Source organism: Acinonyx jubatus, chromosome A1 (assembly GCF_027475565.1).
Source record: "Acinonyx jubatus isolate Ajub_Pintada_27869175 chromosome A1, VMU_Ajub_asm_v1.0, whole genome shotgun sequence".
NCBI lineage: Eukaryota > Metazoa > Chordata > Mammalia > Carnivora > Felidae > Acinonyx > Acinonyx jubatus.
The window spans coordinates 39,138,074-39,144,449 of record NC_069380.1 but is presented as its reverse complement, the minus strand read 5'-3'; positions in this window follow the sequence as shown (position 1 = coordinate 39,144,449).

The following is a 6,376-nucleotide window of genomic DNA, read 5'->3' as shown; positions in this document are numbered from 1 at the left end:
ACATAGGGAATATAGTCAGTAATATTGTAATAATGTATGGTGACTACACTTACCATGGTTAAAACTGAGTAATGTATAGAACTGTGGAATCACTGTGTTGCACACCTGGAACTAATATAATATTATATATTAATTGCACTTTAACGAGAAAGGAAGAGGGGCACCTGGTGGCTCAGTTCTGTTGAGCACCAGACTCTTGATTTTGGCTGAGGTCATGATCTCACAGATTGGGAGTCTGAGCCCTGCATTGGGCTACGCACTGACTGTGCAGATTCCATCTCTCCTCTCTGGGCCCCTCCTGTGCATGCTTTCTCTCTCTCAAAATAAATAAATAAACTTTAAAATAAAAAGAATTTCATTAATAACTGGTTTTCACTTAATTATTAAAAATGATCAAACTAAGCTTTTAAAAGTATTGTCTTCATTAGTATAATCCATTCATTATCTAATACATTAATATAAATACGAATTTTCTTGTTTTAAGGAGTTTTTGATGCTAACAATTTAAATCTCATACAATTCAAGCTTCTCTAATTTATCTTTAAAGACAATAAGAAACACTTTTAGTTTCTCCTTTTTTTCTTTCTTTTACTCCTTTGTGTTATTTTTAAAGTTAGAATATTCAAAACTTTATTTCATTTAAAATCTTACTGTTTTCTTAGCACTGGTTTGACTAAAGTTGTCAAACGTGTGAAATACATGTATCTGTGTATAAATACATATTTACATATTTCATTCAGATAGTTCTTCAACACATTTTCATTGCCTTCCTCTTGTGTACATGACACTGATCTGAGGCCTGAGGATACAAGAAACAGAATAGACAGGGTATATGAGGAAAAATAAAGGTTAGGAATTGTTGGTCACAAATGTCAAGCAAATTATCCTGAAACGACACTGGGAGCTCTTTATGTATTGAGTATGTGATACGTAAATGCCCTGAGTCAGTCTATTTTCATATAGTCTCTATGTGAATTAATTTACTTGGTATCAAGTCGATGGAGATAATATGCTCTTTTGTATTATATGATAATGTCTTATTTCTGGTTTTAAAAAATTGTGAGTGTAATATTATTTATTGCTATATATATAAACCCACTGTATAACACAAATATAGTGGCCTACATAGAAAAACTTTCGTAATTGTGTTTTTAAACAAGGCTTTCAACTTGTGTGCAAACTAGAGACTTAGAAAATGCTAGTGTGCATTACAAATTTGCTGTTTTATTTTATTCAGCCCTAATGATTTTCATTATCTCCTTAGTTGATAGAATCCATTTCCAAAACCAATAATCTCTTGAAATCCACTGAGCCACAAATTACTCATTAGAGAAAATTTTCAAAGATCATTACCTTTACCATAGATTTTCGTTTTTCATCTCCTGCATACTCACTTGTAATGCTTCTCATAATAAGGGGAGGGGAGATTATGTAGTTACAGAGAATGGTTTCAATCAAATATAGACCAATGCTTTATTTACCATTGGAATCACTGCATTTTATTAAAAGTCAATATAGTATCATGTTTAACCTTAATTTTATATTTGCAGATCTAATACGTTATCATTAAAATATAAATGGGCTCTTAATTACACTGTTCTGATAGTTTCTGAGGTATCTTATGATCTTATTACAAATTTGGGAAAGGGGCCAATGTGTATGAATATTTGATGAACTTCCTTTTAGAGTTGAACGGTAATTAGTAAGGGAATTATTTAACATAGTTAACTTAGGGCATTTCTTATATAAGAACATGACTTATTTTACAAGTATAAATTTTCTTACAACTAAAATAAATGCTTCACTTCTTAAAAAAATCAAATTTATCCACGTGACTCATTAAGAAAAAAACCAAAAATTCTTTCTTAACATGAACTTAATCACTTTGAATTAAATGAATGTGGTCTTCACAGTGTCTGTATGTATATTCACATGCTCAAAATGCATGTGGGAGTGACTAGAAGTTCAATAAAAATATGAATAATTTTGTCATATAATAAATGCTGCTATTAAGAAAAGGTATATGCCGCTTAATGACGTCTTTGTTTCTGAAGGACATAGCTAAAGAAAGATTTTCTAATCCTTTATAAAGACTTTATAATGCTTTAGGAAATCTTGGTTTGAGTATTGATAGTATTATTTATTAGCCTCGTGACGCTGAACAAATTAATGTAGTTTCTCTCTCCGTTTTCTCACATACAGAACAGAAAATTAATTGGGTCTTTTCTACAAAGCGTTTACCACAGTGCTTGACATATGGACATTTTGATGGATGTGTGACTTTATTACTTTTGACCAATCAGGCCTACATTTTGTGTTTTGGGCCGTCCCGATGCTGTGATTATTAACGGGCGCAAGCGCTGTGTCACATCCACGGGGTTGACAAAGCTAGCTTCTGAAGCCTCCATGCAAACAGTGTATAAGCACGTGACCCAGGCTGTGCCGATCAGCGGCCTCGTGCCAACGCGGGCTTATGAGCTGCTGGCAGTCGAAGATTAAAAGGAGAAAAGGAAAGCTGTTTTTCAAGAGTTGGTAGGAGGAGCTGGAACAAAGGAGCAGATCCCTTACCAAAAACACTTTGGGGATTATTACTGGAAAGGCTGGCGGTAGCCCATACATACCAGTGTGTTTGCACTGGTCATTAAAATAAGGTTTGGGGCACTTTGCTTCTGTTTAGCATCTGGCCTAGTTCCCAGCCTTCCTAATGATTCTGTGAAATGCCCAGTATCTCTTAATAAACTCCGTTTCTGCTTAACCCAGCAAGAGCTGCTTGAAATGCTTACAAATAAGAAAATCCTCTGATGCGGAAAGTGGTCACTGAATGTTAATTACTGTTTTCTTATAGAGTAGAGCAAATAGTTCATAAGATTTATTCAGTGGACATATGAAATCTTTCATTAATTTTTTTTTTAATGTTTATTTATTTTTGAGAGAGAGAGAGAGACAGAGACAGAGTGTGAGCAGGGGAGGGGCAAAGAGAGACGGAGACACAGAATCCGAAGCAGGCTTCGGGCTCTGAGCTGTCAGCACAGATCACGACACGGGGCTCGAACCCATGAACTGTGAGATCATCACCTGAGCCGAAGTCGGACACCCAACCGACTAAGCCACCCAGGTGGCCCAAGAAATCTTTCATCTTTTAAAGGGCTGTGCAAGATGGCCCTAACTGTACATTTTATAGCTGTCAGAACTCTTGTGATTCAGTGAGATACATCACATATGCGTGGTGGATTTTGAATATTGGTGCTAGCACCTCAAAATCTGTGTACATGTATTTGAATGCTCAAAATGCAGATAGAAGTGATTAGAAGTTCAATAAAACATGTATCTCATTTTCATATAATTGTTGCCATTAAGAAAAATTACATGCCACTTAATATGAATGTATGTATATGTGCACATGTGTGTACACACAGATATGTGGTTCTATAGTTCTGAGGTTCTGATCATACCAAGAAGTGGGAAATCAATTATATACAATCTGTATGAAAGATTAAAAAGATCGTAAGACATCCTTGTACAATCATAAAAGGGAAGGAAACAGAGGACAAAAGAAAGTTTAATTCTGAGCCATGAGAAATAAATGGGACATATGAAAGTTTGGTAATGTATGTTAATGATATATTGTAATTTGCAGCTATAGTTTTGTTTAAAATAGAATAATATTTGAAAACACTCAAGAAATGACTGCATTTTAATTATTTTTTGTCATGCTTACTCACATTAGGTAAAACAGCTTGTTTTCATGTCATTTTCCTATATAGTCCTTGTGCTAATTAATCCGGCCATACAGAGCTATAAAACGTACACTAAAAAGACATAAAAAATAATTGACCTCCCTAAGGCAACTTTCATGGCTTTTCCTGGTAGGATGTGGATTCATTAAAGTTCTTGCCATTACTTGTATTCATTAAAGGATGAAACAATCTATTTTGTCATCAACAAACCAAACAAACTTTCTAACTTCTTGCTAGGTCCATAACATTTTGTTTAATTGGTCTGACCCTGACTTTCCTTCGGGCTTTTCAAAGAAGAAAGTAGGCAGATCCATGCAGACAGAAATTAAGTGGGCCTTCAACAAGCTCCTGAAGTGGCCCTAGTAACTGTAGATTCAGAGTATACAGAGTTAGAGTGAATATGAATGATAAGTTAACTGCTGAACTGCTTGCTAGAGGTCACAGCGAATTACGGCAGTTCTGGAGACTGTTAGCACATGTTTTAAGCTTTTTGACTAATAAGAAAAATATTACATTAGAGACAATATTTATAAAGTTTCACAGCACAGAATATTTGTAAAAATACACATGTAATAGATATGTGACATAGCCTTAATATATTATTGTCCTTATTACATGAAGAGTAATGACTAAAAAAAGGAAAAAAACACCAACATAGCAATAGAGAGGTACTCAAAGGGCTTAAATGAAGAAATACAAATTGCGAATAAATAAAACCAGGTTCAAATGTTCAAGAAATAACATATGCACGGTTGAAATTGGTACATACCATCTTGTTTTCCCTGTGCGTATACAATTGGCAAATATTAGGGAAAAAAACCAAACAGATACTCAGTGCTGGAAAGCTGCACTGAAACAGTCAGTCTCATCCTCTGCTCGATAGGATGGATATAAAGCTGTCTGGAAAGCAAGCACCAGGAGCCCTTAGAAATATAAACCCTGTGACTAAGTGGTTCTACTTCAAGAATCTATCTTAAGTGAATAATTAAACTTTGGGGCCCCATACTTGGGCTGTTGTCTTCTTCTTAAGGAAAGAATTGTTATAGTTATAATAAAATTATAGCACAATTTAGTTTTAAATGAATAAGGCAGACTATCCAAATCTTCTCTTATAGTATGGAACACATATATACATATACATACATGCATGCATATATTTATGTATATAAAAGCATATTGTACACACACACATACATGTCAACCTATATGTATGATCACATGCATATGTTATGTGTGTGTCATACCTGAACCTATAAAAATATTTAAAAGGAGTATTTATAGTAGCTCTATTAAACAGGCAGTTTCAGTTAATTTATGTATTTATCTGTTTTAAATATTTCCAGTATAATTAACATACATTGTTACATTAGTTTTAGGTGTACAATATAGTGATTCAACAATTCTATACGTGTCTTCAGTGTTCATCACGATAAGTGTACTCTTAATCCCCTTCGGCTATTTCAGCCATCCCCCCACCTCCTTCCCCTCTGGTAATCACTAGTTCTCCGTATTTAAGAGTATGCTTTTTCATTTGTCTTTTTTTTCTTTGTTTTCTTTCCTAAATTCCACATGTGAGTGAAATCGTATGGTATTTGTCTTTCTCTGACCACCTTATTTCATTTAGCATTATACCCTCTAGATCCAACCATGTTGTTGCAGATTGGAAGATTTCAGTTTTTTATAGTTGAGTAATAATCTATTATATATGGATATATGTGTATATATCACTTTTTTATACATTCATCTATCAGTGGACACTTGGTTTCCTCCCATACTTCGGATATTGTAAATAATGCTGCAGTAATTATAGGAGTGCATATATCTTTTCAAATTAGTGTTTTCTTATCCTTTGGCTAAATATCCAGTAGTGGAATTACTGGATCTTATGGTAATTATAGATAGATAGATAGATAGATAGATGATAGATAGATTTTGTTTTGAGGAGACTCCCATATTTTTCCACAGTGGCTGCACGAGTTTGCATTCCCACTAATGATGCATGAGGGTTCCTTTTGTTTCCAGTGATTTTGATTTTAGTTGATCTGACAGGTGTGAGGTGATATATCATTGTGGTTTTGATTTGCATTTCCCTGATGATAAGTGATGTTGAGCACTGGTTCCCTCAGGTGCCCATGTATCCAGCCAGGCTGGGAGGCAGGATAGGGAATAGGCACCTGCCAGCTCCTTTATTCTTGGAGGAGTCTCCCAAAGATCTCTGTCCCTCTAGCACAGGCCCTGAGTTTAGCAAACAATTGTCCCTCCCGTACACCCCAGGAATCTTTCGAACTGCTGTTTCTGTGCTGTATCTCAGTGTGGTTGTTTGTTATGCTGTCATCCTCTGGCTCCCCCAGAGCCAAGCCTGCTGATTTTTAAAGTTCCAGGTGTTAACTCTCAATGATTGTAAGAACTTAAGTTAAGCCTCTCTGATTTTCAAAGCCAAATGTTATGGAGATTCATCTCAGTGCAGGTCTCCCATGTATGGGGTGCCTGGTGTGGGATCTTCTCTTCTTTCTTTTCCATGCCTGTGGCATCCCTCCTTCCCGTGGAAAGTCTTGTGGGCCAATTTGGCTCCCAACCATATCTCTGCCCTTCTTACCCTCTTCAGTGTGACCCTTTTTTCTACATTTAGCTGTGGAGAG